Here is a 13,665-nt window from a genome sequence, read left to right as displayed (position 1 = left end):
TTAGGGACCTACTCCATGCCACAATATTCTCTTAGATCTTTCTGAAATATCCTAGAAAACGCTGTGAAACTTCACATCTCCTTGCACACCCACTGTTTGAGGAGGGGCATTTTTGTCCCTCCTCAAAGCCATTGCTCTTGCACATCAGAAACATGACCATCCACCAACAGGAATGATGCATGGTCCTGCTGCTGCTGCTTCAGAGGACTGGGAAGTGCAGACCTGGGTATTACCAATATGAGCACTTAATTAGCATTTCACGCTCCTTCGAGCTGTCCAGATCTCAGGGCTTTCTGTTTCAAAGCAGCCACTGCACCATCTCTAGGGAAGAACAGGAAATGGGAAACAGCGACTGCCAGCCTTGCAGGGGTGTGGGGGAAAACCTGAAGTGTCTGCATCAAAAGATGAATGGGAAGAGTGTAATTGCCAAAGCCATCCTTCATTAGGACAGCAGGACCAGTTCTTTACTGCATGCCTGCATGAAAATCCTTTGGGATCTCCTTTGTGTATCTCATGCAGAAAAGGAGCTCTTAATAATACCACGCTGCTTAAACCAGATTGGGATGTGGCTCTGTAGTGGTTCACAATGAAGCAGACTGCCTGCTTTGTCACTGCCAGCCCTGGTGAGCCTGTGAGGGACTGTAGTGTATCCCATGCCTGTTTTGCCTCCAAGCAAAGCTTGGTTTTCCTTATTAGTGTGGAGTAAATACAAGAGTAATAAAATGGACAATTAAACTGGCCACTTTGGAGGATATGCTCATGCTTTCACATGTCAGTCCTGTACCTCATGCTCCCAAGGCTTGTTACTCATCATGAAATATTTTAACAAAAAACCTCAGCTCTCATGTTACATCTGAATAAAATTGCATAAGATCATCAAGAATTCTGCTGTCAGGAACAAGACAAGAGCCTTCCGACACTCACTTGCAGCTGTCCTGGATTTCTGCAGCCCTTTGTGAAAAGCTGCTGCAGACAGAGTGTTTGGAGTTGGTTTGGGCCTTTATGAGGGATCAGTGGAGCAGTGTGCAGGGCTCTCCTGGCAGAAAACTGTTTGTCCAAGCCCAGGGACATGGTGCCGGCAGAAGCGGAGCGGCCCCGCTCCCAGCCCGAGAGTCTGTGAGCAGAGCCACGCCGGGGAGAAAAGACAGCGAGGGGCTCCAGCCCAGCTGCTTCCCCTGCCCTGACCGTTCCAGGGAGCTCTGCTGTGGGAGAAAGCCGACGCCATACGAGCCACCGAGCTTCCATCAGCTGCTGGAACTGCTCCGTGACAGCTCCTGTTCTTCCCGAGAGAGAACCCGGCGCCTTCTTGGAACGCGTGTCATGGGGGGATTCTGTTTGTTAATAAACTGTTGGGGTTTTTCCACTTTCATCTATTAGTAATAACTTCATATTGCTGGAAAGGGATTGTTGGAACACTATAGAGGAGATGACTTATTGCACAATGTCCTGTTTTAAATTGTTTCAAACTGTGTGAGACAGATGGCTTCACATAGGAGCATCCCCAAGGCTGCTGAGGGGAAGGCACAGAGGAAGACAAACCCAGTATTTCTGAGGGAAACTCCTTGACACCAAACCAACCTGAGCTGTCAAACAGCAGACCTGATGTTTCAAGACACGGGCCAAAGGGGAAAACTTTCAGTGTGTTTGGTGCAGGCTGGGTTATGCTCGAGGCAAAGGTGTGTCAGTGTGTTGGATAATACTCTTTTCAGGACCTAGACATGGGACAACTGAGAGGTGTTTTAAAAACTTTTATTCCATTTTCAGTCTCATGAGAAGGGTGAGACAATACAGATCTTATAATTCACACCATCACAATCAGAAGCTGACTATTTCCTAATTATAATACCTTTTAAGTGTTTCTTGGTCTATCTGCTTTTTTTCCACACCATGTTGTAGATGCCTTAAAGCCAATTATTTCAAACTACCCCTTGTGGGTCCCACTACAATACATCTTTCATAGCTTTATTTTTCCAAAGTCTTATTTGCAAGGCCATCTTTCAAAATTTTTTTCTAGCTCCATTTCTCTCTCAACAATATCTGTCCTATTCCATGGCATTTTTAAGTCAGCATTTCTTGTCTCAAGATTTATATACAGATTCATACTGTGTGGGCCTTCTATTAGGCTCTAAAAACTTTTTACATATCCTTTTTCCACATCAGTGCACTCGGCTCCTTCTCTCCTCATTGTGCATGGCAAGCACAGGGGCCCAGAGCTCCTGCAGAAACCATCACAGCACTCAGTGGGAGCAAACTTGTGTCCAGTCCTCACCTGGAGCTGTGCTGCCCAGCATTCCACCTCACTGGAATGAGGAACTGTTCCTGCTCTTTCAGAAGGAGCTAAGGAGGTTTGGCCGTCAGATCAGCTCCTTCCCAGCTCTTGATTTGCTGCCCTGGGGGAGCTGCTGCTTGTGGCAGCACTTGTTTCACAGCTGACAGCCCTGCTCTGCTGGCCAGCAGCCATTGCAGGAGCCTTTGCTGGTGACATTGAACGTTTCAGATCTTCTTAAGGAAAGCTCAGGGCAGAACTTGTCAAAAGAGCATTGCCTGGGTGATGCTTTTAACATTGGATCTTTCCTCCACCAGTGTTCATGTCCAGGGGCCTGTGACCCCGAGTGGGTGCTGCCTCCTGAAATCCCGAACAGCGCAGGGTGTCTCCCAGAGGCAACCTGCCACCACCTTCAACTCAGGCTGCCCTGGCAGTGCCAAGCGCCTCCTGCAAACTGACATCAGGAAACTGGGGCCGTGAGTTTTGATTCCCATGAAAAGGGTTGGCATTCGTGTCCAGGGGCCCGTGGCCCCAACTGCGCTGCCGCCTCCTGAAATTCCGAATGGCGCACAGCATCTCCCAGACCCAAGCTGCCAGCACCTCCAACTTGGGCTGCCCTGGCAGTGCCAAGCTCCTTCTGCAAAATGACATCAGGAAACTGGAGTGGTGAGTTTTGTTTCCAATGGAGAAAGGCCTGCGTTCAGCCCAGGGGCCTGTGGCCCCAGTTGGGTGGCCGCCTCCTGAAATCCCAAACAGCTCAGGATGTCTCCCAGATCCAACCTGCCACCACCTCCAACTCGGGCTGCCCTGGCAGTGCCAAGCGCCTCCTGCAAACTGACATCAGGAAACTGGGGCCGTGAGTTTTGTTTCCCATGGCAAAGAGCTGGCATTCGGGTCCAGGGGCCTGTGGTGTAACAACTCCCCCGGGCCCCGGAGTCTCAGACTTCAGGCAGCCACCGGTGACCAACAGGGACAGGAAGGCAACAGGACCGGTCTGGGTTTAGCAAAACCCAGGATCCTTTATTGTGACAGGGACCAAGACAAGAAACGAGGGGCGGAGGGTCATGGATTTTACATGACAGGGTAGGGGTGGTGTTTAGGGTTGGGGTCCAATAGCAGGAGGAGCAGGGTACTGCAAAGGGGTGGATCAAGGAAAAAACTAAGGAAAAAAAAATCAATGGAAAAAACTAAGGCGGGGACATTGCAGTAGAATTTGAACTAATGGGAGTACAGGAAAAGAAGAACATTCTGGGGCCATTCCTTATTTGACAAAATGGAGTGGAGTGTTTCTTCCTGGGCTTCCGGGGTCACAGCCCACAGGATGGAGGGGTGGAATCTTCTTTAAATCACACCCCTTGCCTGATGCTCTCTGTCTGGGTAGAATCCCCACCTCCTGGGGCAGGGGAACCCCACACCTCCCCCTTTTTCTTTCTTTTAGAAACAGGGGAATAATTTAAGTTATAGCCCTTAAATTAGTTAATACTTATGGGGTAACTTACAGAGGGATTATGACAACTCATAAAGGGATTCCCAGGGACATAATAATGAACAGTAAAACACTATTAACATGACAATAACAATTATAAAACAGATAGTTTTAGCTAAACTTGAGACAATAAACAATCTTAATGAAAAGACTAAACATGAAGGGGGTACACACGAGAAGATTAAAAGGTATAGGTAAGAAAGTAAGTTTAATGTAATAATTAAACTAACACTTAACTAAAGCCTTTTCTTTCATTTCTTTGCTCTCAACTTAATACCCTTATTCTTAGTAAATTAGTCCTTCTCTTTTTTGCTCACTCACTTTCTCTTTTTCCTTTTTTCCTCTTTCCCCTTGTTCTCTTCCCTTTAAACATCTTTCAAGTATTCTATACTATCACTTCTTGACTTACAATCAAACAGCTTACGCACACCTTCTTTTCACTTGCTTTTCACTGTAATTAAAACTTCTGTTACTTTTCTGCTAACAAAAATTGTAATTTGCAACATCAAGTACGAAAGTAAAACGCATAATTTATAAAAACACAAAATGAAACTCATCATTTGTAAAAAACTTTTTAAACCAGTGAAAAATCAAGCATCAAATTAGACTTATACATTTATCATGAGATATTGTTTTTCTGGGGGTTCCTTGCATAAAGGATAATAGGGTATAAAGAGTGTATTCTGGAAACTTGATTTTTCCAATTGACTAAAATAAAGGGATTTAAAAACTTAACATGAGTAATGGGAGTTAGGATTGTTTGTGTCATATTAACTTCTTGTAATATTAGTTGAGAACTATTTACATTTATGTATATATTAAAATGAAAAGAGATAATAATAGTCTGTAAAAACTAAATTAACATTAACAAATGAAATAATAATTCTGGTATTTAATAGCTTACATCACTTAAATTAGTACTATTAAATCAAGCTACTCCCTTTTTAATGAAGACTGGGGGGTTGGAAAAGGTTAATCAAACAAACATATCTTTTGTGATATAAACATGATCTAGAACTCGCTTAAAATTAAAATGATCTAAATACAACTGAAAATATATTTACCAGGAAGGGGGAATAAAAAGGGAAGTGTTAGGGTTTCTACAGAAAACTTGCACAGTTACATTAATTTGCTGTCTGGAGCAGGCTTGGTGATGATTTCTCCTTCTCCACCAGCTGTGCTTGGGAGCTCTGGGTGTCAAACTCTGCTGAGTGCAGTTTGCCATGGCGTGCTGGAGGTGCCTGCCGCTGCAATCCATGGTGGTGGGTACTGGCACAGGCACAATTTGGTTGAACACAAAGTTTCTTTGGGGAGTCTGGATGGCAGTGGCCGCATTCAAAGGAGGCTCTCGATGCTGAAACACAGGTCCCAAACTGTTTGATGGACTGGCCTGGCTTTGGAGGGGCCCTATGGTGCCGGCAGAGGCAATGAAGTGGGAGATCCTCTCAAGAGAAGGCGTGGAAGCCCTGATGTTTGTGCTGGGTCACTGTAGCAAGTTGTCTGGGGCTCTGCTAGGAGGGTTATGGGCATCACCATTTTGGGGGAGTAAACAAAAGAAGGTTTCTGCAGTGGGGTTTCTGGTTCCATCTTCCCTGGAACAGACGTGTCCTGTGATGGAGTGGTCACAACCTCCAGAGGTGGAGCCAGAGGCAAGATCAGGGCCAGGAAGAGAAGGTGAAGAGCAGGAGAACAGGTTCCAAGTGGTGTGGCCATCACCATCTTGGAAAGGAGGAACCAGGGTGGCATGGCCAACACTACTCTGGAGCAGGGCCTGGGGAGGGTGTGGGAAAATCAGAGGGGAAGAGAATAAGGTGTGGAGGAATGGCTACGTGACAGGGGCCACGTTCTGGACCAAGAATCGGGAGGATGCAGCTAATCTGGGTCCCTGCACCTGCAAAACACTGTGTCCTTGAGCATAGCTGTGGTACAATAACAAGCAGTGAGAGAGACATGAGAAAAGAAAGATGTAATCCCTAAGGTATGAGGAAGAGCTGATATTGTAGTATACCAATAGATTGCTTAGCTTGCAGAATATGTATGAGCTTATTACTTGTTGTGGATAAAAGTCTGATGCTCTCTTCAATAAATGAAGCTTGCTAAACACTCCTATTGAGCATCCAAGTTTCCCTCACCGCGACAAATGGCCTCTGAACAGGGACCCTACAGAGGGCTTGAACCTGCGAGCCATGGTCCGGTGCAGTATTCCGTGTCGGTCCCGATACAGCACGGGAGGCAAAAGAGCGGGCTCCGCATCCCTGAGCGACCTTAGAGAAGGGTCTCGGCCGGCGAAAGAGTGGGGTCCGTGTCCCTGAGCGACCTTAGAGAAGGGTCTCGGCCGGGGAAAGAGCGGGCTCCATGCCCCGAGCCACCTTAGAGAAGGGTCTCAGCTGGCAAAAGAGCGGGCTCTGTGCCCCGAGCCACCTTAGAGAAGGGTCTTGGCCGGTGAAAGAGCGGGCTCTGTGCCCCGAGCCACCTTAGAGAAGGGTCTCGGCCGGCAAAAGAGCGGGCTCTGTGCCCCGAGCCACCTTAGAGAAGGGTCTTGGCCGGTGAAAGAGCGGGCTCTGTGCCCCGAGCCACCTTAGAGAAGGGTCTCAGCCGACTAAGTGCCGCCATCTTGCAAGGGCTGAAACAGCGCTGACGACTAAATTAGAAGGTAATGGAGAGACAAGAGGCGTATGACCTTTTAAAATGCTTTTTACAAAAGCAGGGATTACAGGGTATTGACCTGAGAAAAGAACTCCCAGGATTGCTTCCATATGGAGTTGCAAAAGGGTGTTTTACAGATCTCATCTACATCCTCTTGTCCCCTGCCCCCAGCAACTAGGAATGGCTACGTGACAGGGGCCACGTTCTGGACCAAGAATCGGGAGGATGCAGCTAATCTGGGTCCCTGCACCTGCAAAACACTGTGTCCTTGAGCATAGCTGTGGTACAATAACAAGCAGTGAGAGAGACATGAGAAAAGAAAGATGTAATCCCTAAGGTATGAGGAAGAGTTGATATTGTAGTATAGCCAATAGATTGCTTAGCTTGCAAAATATGTATGTGCTTATTGCTTGTTGTGCATAAAAGTTTGATGCTCTCTTCAATAAACGAAGCTTGCTACACACTCATATTGAGCATCCAAGTTTCCCTCAAAGTGTCTCAAGGCATGCATGGGTCCCACTGCGGTCCATCCCCAACACAGGCTCCTCATGGAGTCCTTGGAGGACAGAATTGGAGGCCAGGATGGCTGAAAAACCTCTCAGAGACTCGGTGTGGAAAGAAAAATCCAAAGTACCTTAAAAACCTTGAGTATCTCAAGGCATTAATGAGCCCCACTGAGTGTCAGTACAAAGCTCTCAAGGGACTCATTAAAGCAGATAATTGGGGCCATGATTGCAGGAACCTCTCACAGAGTCTGTGTCAAAAGGGAAACACCAAGTACCTTAAAAAACTGAAGTACCTTGAAGTATTAATGAGCCCCACTGAGTGTTGTTACTGACAAAGCCTCTCCAGGGATTAATTACAGCAGATAATTGGAGGCCATGATTGCACAAACCTCTCAGAGACTCCAAGACAAAAGAAAAACCTGAAATCCTTTGAAAAACCTGCAGAGAGGCTCCTGGCACAGAGGCGGCTCCTGGCAAGGGCAGTGCTGCAGAGAGACAGCTCTGGGCAGGAGCAGCTCCTTTGCACAGCCCAGCAGGGCTGGGGCACTGCCTGCAGCCAGCCCGGGCACAGCACAGAGGCACAGAGGGGTTAAACTCAGCCTGGGCTGGGAGCACAGGGAAGAACTCACTCAGGGCTCACTAGAGCAGGAATCAGCCCAGGTTTGAAGCAGTCATTCCCTGGCTGTGGGAAGAGAAACCGCAGTTCCTGCAGGGATCTCCTGGAGCTGGCACAGCCCAGAGCTTTTAGGACCTTTCAGGAGGACTCTCAGGGCTGCTCCAGGGCAGGGCTGTGGCCCTAGGGCAGGGCTGGCTTTCCCTGCTGCCCCAGCCCAGGCACAGCCCAAGGCAGCTCCTGTTGCCAGGCTCTGCTGCAGGGCTGAGCAGCCGGGGCTGCAGCCAGGGGTGCCCAGGGCTGTCCTGCAGAGCAGGGTCCTGCAGCCCAGGGCGCTGTGCTGGGGCAGGGACTCTGCTGCCTGCCAGGGACAGCTCTCAGCCAGCCCTGGCAGCTGCTCCCAGCACTGGGGAGAAGCTCTGGGGGGAAGGAGCCGCCCTGAGCAGGGCAGGGGCTGCTGCTGAGAGGGGCTGGGTGGGGCAGGGCTGCTCCCAGCTCCAGACCTGCCTGGGCACAGCTCCGGAGGGCACTTCCCAAAGAAGGTAAGCCTGGGATTGCTGTAAAGATCAGGAGCTTTCCTGAGAGTGTTTTCAATTTCCTACTCAGAGAAGGATGGGAAAGTTGGGGTGATGACAAAGATTTTTGCTTTTTTTACATTTTTATATATTCATAGCTCTGTAAATTAATATTATATGGTTATAAAACTATAATCCTTACTTTATTCTATTAAACTCTTAACTAACTCGATAAAATTACTATTATATACTTTTATAACTATAATAATTAGTTAACTCAAGTACGCTTCCTAACCATTCTCTTAGATTTTAGAACAATAAACTGATGATCAATGTTCCTGAAATACTTTCTTATTATCAGTCTTATTATCAAATAGTCTTATTATCAGGAAGAGAACCTACAAGAACATTTTGATTTTTCACCAGAATGTGAGCAGTCATAACCAAAATTTTTGGCAAAGAAGCCTTTGGACCTATTTCAACGGGTTGAGCCAGGGGTGTGTAACCAGGACAACTAAATCTCCTATTGGATGTTCCTGTTAAATTTCCTAATTAATCAACCTTAATAAATTGCTGAAATCAGGGGCCGGGTGTGCCCCATCCCCACTGGGACACCTGAAAGCTTCCAATTAATGTCTGGTTTTTACTTTACTGTTCTAACACTGTTGAAAGGGTTTTTTTTCTCTTTTGATTATAGACAACAGGGGGATGAGAGAAGCAGAACAGGAATTGTAATCCCAGAATGACAGAACATTCTGAATTGAAAGGGACACAGCAGAATCATCAAAGGAATGTTTGAACTTTTACAGAGACTGCAGAACTGTAAATTAAGTTGATCAGTGTCTCTGCTGGGAGCCTCCCAAAGGGCCCTCAGCCACTCCTCAGCCCTGCACAGCAGCAGCATCACCTTTGCAGGGCCCAGCAGGGCTCTCCTGAGCTGCCCTTGCCCAGCTGCACACAGAGCCTGCCCCAGCCAGGGCCCTGCACACAGGCAGGTTTCTGTAGGGCCCCAGCCAGGGCACACAGGCTGGCATGGGCTCTGTGAGCGCTGGCAGGGACAAGGCTCCTCTCAGGAGGGAATGTCCAGGCCCAGGGAGATGCTCAGGGAAGCAGAGGGGGCTGAAGAGAGCAGGGCTGGGGCAGGAGGGCACTGTTGGTGTGTGGGAGGTGCCGGGCACAGCTGGGCACGGGAACACTGTCCTGAGTGCCCGGCTGTCTCTGCCCTGCCCTCTCAGGCACAGCACCACAACATCTGCTCTTGCTTCTGCCCTGCCCTGACATTGGCACTGTTATCTGCTGCTCTCAGGGAGGCTCTGGCATCTGCAGCAGCTGAGTCAGGCACTGCCCTTGGCATTCCTGCCAGGCAGGGCTGTCCATGGGAATGGGGTGTCCAAGCTTCCCTGGCACCTGTGGGGCTGTGGGCAAAGCAGTCCATGGCAAAGGGGAATGAGCTGAGCCCCCTCCCTGAGATCCCATCATGGGCACAGCCAGAGATCTCCTTGCTGTGCCCTGCCAGGCTCTGAGCTGCCCTCCAGGGTGCAAATCTGTGCCAGAGCCTCTGGGAGTTCCCTGAATGTCCCACGGGGAAGGGCAGAGCTGCCACAGCTGAGGAAATGCTGCTGGGTTTGCCCAGGGAGCCGTGAGTGTCCTTGGCACAAGGGGGTGCTGAGACCTTGCCCAGAGACCTTGAGAGAGGGTGAGACATTCAGGGATCCCTCTGCTCTGGGCAGGGTCTGGTTTATCCCAGGGTACCCGGGGAGTGTGATTGTGCTCTGATTGCAGCCAAAGGCTTTCCCAGAGAAGCTAGAAGGGCGGTGTGTCCCAAATGTAGGGACAGTCTACAGGGAATGGCCCAGGTTTGGCTCCAAGCAGCCTCTCCTGACTTGTCACTGTCCTTTCTCCATGAACAGGTGCCCATGTGCAGCCCCAGCAAATGTCCAACAGCAGCTGCATCAGGCACTTCCTCCTGCTGGCATTGGCAGACACGCGGCAGCTGCAGCTCCTGCACTTCTGCCTCTTGCTGGGCATCTCCCTGGCTGCCCTCCTGGGCAACGGCCTCATCATCAGCGCCGTAGCCTGCGGCCACCACCTGCACACGCCCATGTTCTTCTTCCTGCTCAACCTGGCCCTTGCTGACCTGGGCTCCATCTGCACCACTGTCCCCAAAGCCATGCACAATTCCCTCTGGGACACCAGAAACATCTCCTACACTGCATGTGCTGCGCAGCTCTTTTTCTTTATGTTCTTCATCTCAGCAGAGTTTTCCCTCCTGACCATCATGTGCTACGACTGCTACGTGTCCATCTGCAAACCCCTGCACTACGGGACCCTCCTGGGCAGCAGAGCTTGTGCCCACATGGCAGCAGCTGCCTGGGCCAGTGCCTTTCTCAATGCTCTCATGCACACGGCCAATACATTTTCCCTGCCCCTGTGCCATGGCAATGCCCTGGGCCAGTTCTTCTGTGAAGTCCCACAGATCCTCAAGCTCTCCTGCTCACACTCCAACCTCAGGAAACTTGGGCTTATTGTAGTTAGCCTTTGTTTATCATTTGGCTGTTTTGTGTTCATTGTTTTCTCCTATGTGCAGATCTTCAGGGCTGTGCTGAGGATCCCCTCTGAGCAGGGACGGCACAAAGCCTTTTTCCACCTGCCTCCCTCACCTGGCCGTGGTGTCCTTGTTTATCAGCACTGGCACATTTGCTCATCTGAAGCCCCCCTCCAACTCCTCCCCATCCCTGGATCTGTCAGTGTCCGTTCTGTACTCGGTGGTGCCTCCAGCCCTGAACCCCCTCATCTACAGCCTGAGGAACCAGGAGCTCAAGGCTGCAGTGTGGAGATTGATGACTGGATGCTTTCAGGGACATTAATGTGCTGGCCAATTTCTGCAAATCACTTGCAATAGAAGTCATATTTGATATTTCTAGTGAGTTTGGTTGTGATGACATGTTTTCCTTTGTTTTAGGTATTCATATTGTCCACAATAAAAAGCCACTGTTTGTACCGATTCTCATTTTGTTTCTCTCCACCTTCACTGTGGCCACAGACTGTGTCAAGGAGGGGCTGTGCTCTCAGTGCCTTTAAATAAACTAAAGGATCTCCCAGCAGAGTTTTCTACAGAGATGCCCTTGTGTTGCCTTCTCTGGAGCTGCAGCAGCAATGTCTGTGTGCAGAGCTGGGGCAGATCAGTGCTGGCCCAGCAGCTGTGCCCAGCAGCAGCAGCAGCAGCACTTGGTGTTGCCAGTGCTGCTGCCGTGGCCCTGCCCCGCTGCCCTGGTGGCCCTGGTGTTGCTGCAGGGCCTGAGTGCTCTCAGGGCCGGGCACAGCCCTTGGGGTGGCAGTGCCGGGGCTGCAGCAGGGACAGGCCATGGGCACTGCTGGGGCAGCGCTGACGCCTCAGGCCAGGCCCTGGGGGCTCCAGGCTCCTTGCCCAGGCTCTCTCAAGAACACGGCCAGGCCAATGCTCAGCACAGAAACCCCCGTCAGCAGCCCCAGGCTGGCCGTGGGCAGGCTGGGGGCAAACAGCATGGCTGGGGCTCTGCAAGGGCCCTGGGCCAGATGGGAAGGAGCAGCAGAGCAGGGGCTGATCCATGCCCAGTGCGCTGCACAGCCCAGGGCAGCATCCCAGAGCGTCCTCATGCAGCTGCCAACAACATCCCCCCTCTGCAGCCCTGGCCTCTCCCCCAGCTCACACAGGTGCCCCATCCTTGCAGGCACAGACACGGCAGCACTGCCTCAGCAGCCCCTGTTTGCATTGCACACAGCAGGGCCAGCACCCCCATGCTGTTGCTGTGGGGACATGAACCTGAGCGAGCACAAATGCCATCAGCTCCTGGGGCCAGCAAGGCCTGGGGGACACCAGGGAAACCACTCAGCTTTGTCCTGGCCTCTGCACTCAGCCAGAAAGTTTGTTCCCATCAGCTGGGAGTTTCCTGTGCCATTGCAGATGCTGTTGCTCAGAGCCAGGGCTGCCTGGCAGCCAGCCCCAAACTGCCCTGAGCATTTCCTTGGCTTCACCTTTAATTTCTTTACTCTTCCTGATATGAATTTCTTCCTATTGCCCACCCCAGGGGGCCCAGAACTGGACACAGCACTTGCGGTGCTGCCCAACCAGTGCCCAGCACAGGGGAAGAATCACTTCCCTGCTCCTGCTGGCCACACCATTCCTGATCCATAGAAGTGCCAGGGTTTGGACGAGGGAAATGGTGGGGAGGGGATGGGGACAAAGTGTTATTGATTGTCAGCCAGGAAGGGTCTTCTTCTTCATATCTATTCAAACTCTATTAGAAGCTGCTGAGAATCAATATCAACTGACGATAGCTGATATCCATCTATAAACAGGAAAAGGAAACAGGACAAACCATTCTCTCGCATTGTTTTCGATATAGTACATTCACTTTGAATAGAGTTCTCAAATCAGTCTAAATACCAGAGAAGAACTGAAAATTTGAATTATTCCCAGGGTCTTTTCTTGTTTGGGCATTTTGAGCAAATGTTTAGGAGCCTTTCTCACTGAATTTGTGAACTGAAGACCTCCAGAAAGAAGAGGGTCTGGAGTATTAAAATTCATCAGCAACCTCCAAGTGGCTGAGGATCCATGCCCATGAGAGCAGAAATGGGCAGAATGAACAGAAATGGGCACAGCTTTGTGGCTGCCCCAGCTTTGGCATGGGCCCTGGGCCTGGAGCAGGAGCAGCTCTTGAGGGCCCCAAGGCCAGGGCTCTTGTGCTGCCCTGGGCAGATGGGATGGCAGCAGGGGCTGCAGAGCTCTCAGCACCTCAGGCCGAGGGGAGCAGGGCAGCCAGGGAGCCTCCTTTGGCCTTGGCCAAGCACCTTCCCCTATGGCTGGGGCTGAGTCCTGTGGCAGCTGCAGCTGCTGCTGTGGCCTTGGCAGGGGCTGAGGCCGTGGGGCCAGTGCCCAGAGCAGCCTGGCCTGAGCAGAGCTGTGGGGCCAGAGCCGGCTGGGCTGGGCTGGGCTCAGAGAGGCCCTTGGTGCTGCCCAGAGCTCAGGGCAGCTGGCAGAGCTTGCAGGGAGCTGGGCTGGGCTCCGAGAGCCTGGCCCAGAACCCATCAGTGTCCATCTCAGCCTGGCCGAGCGTGCAGGGGCAGGACTCAGGCCAGGCCTTGTGGGGCAGGGCCAGCGCCTGTGCAAGGCATTGCAAACAGGCAAGTGGCCCAGAGAGGAGGCTGCTCTGTGCCCTTGGTGGCATGGACAGAGCAGGGAGGTGGCCCAGGACATTTGTCAGCGCCAGCTTCTGCGCCCAGCCCTTGGCAGCCCTGGCTGCTGAGCCCAGCTTTGGCCTGGGCTGAGTTTGGCTGTGGCCCAGCTCCATCCTCCTGCGGGGCTCAGGGCCTGTTCCCGGCCATGGCCAGCCCTGGCTGCCTCTCTGCTGGCCCAGAGGCCGGCAGAGCCCGGGGCAGGGCTGTCTGTGCAGCCCCACAGGTGCCAGGGGCTCTGCAGGAGCTGGCAGAGGCTGCCCAGCAGGGAGGCCATGGGGCACAGAGCCCCAAGGCTGCTGTGGGCACCACGGCACAGGGGCCGTTCCCAGCCGCAATGCTCCTGGCCTGGGCTGGGCCTGCACAGGGGCTGGGCCACCATGGCTGGGCCAGCACAGGGCCACAAAGGGGCCACGCAG

General features: G+C 51.4%; 1 pseudogene; it reads left to right on the top strand.

Annotated features, from left to right (window-relative positions):
* Window positions 1-10,310: 10,310 nt before the first annotated feature.
* Window positions 10,311-10,899, top strand: LOC143692704 (olfactory receptor 14J1-like; annotated as a pseudogene).
* The last annotated feature ends 2,766 nt before the right edge of the window (window positions 10,900-13,665 follow it).

Source organism: Agelaius phoeniceus (genome assembly GCF_051311805.1).
Source record: "Agelaius phoeniceus isolate bAgePho1 chromosome W unlocalized genomic scaffold, bAgePho1.hap1 SUPER_W_unloc_2, whole genome shotgun sequence".
Classification (NCBI taxonomy): domain Eukaryota; kingdom Metazoa; phylum Chordata; class Aves; order Passeriformes; family Icteridae; genus Agelaius; species Agelaius phoeniceus.
The sequence above is the reverse complement of the archived record's forward strand: the minus strand, read 5'-3'. Positions and strand labels throughout refer to the sequence as shown.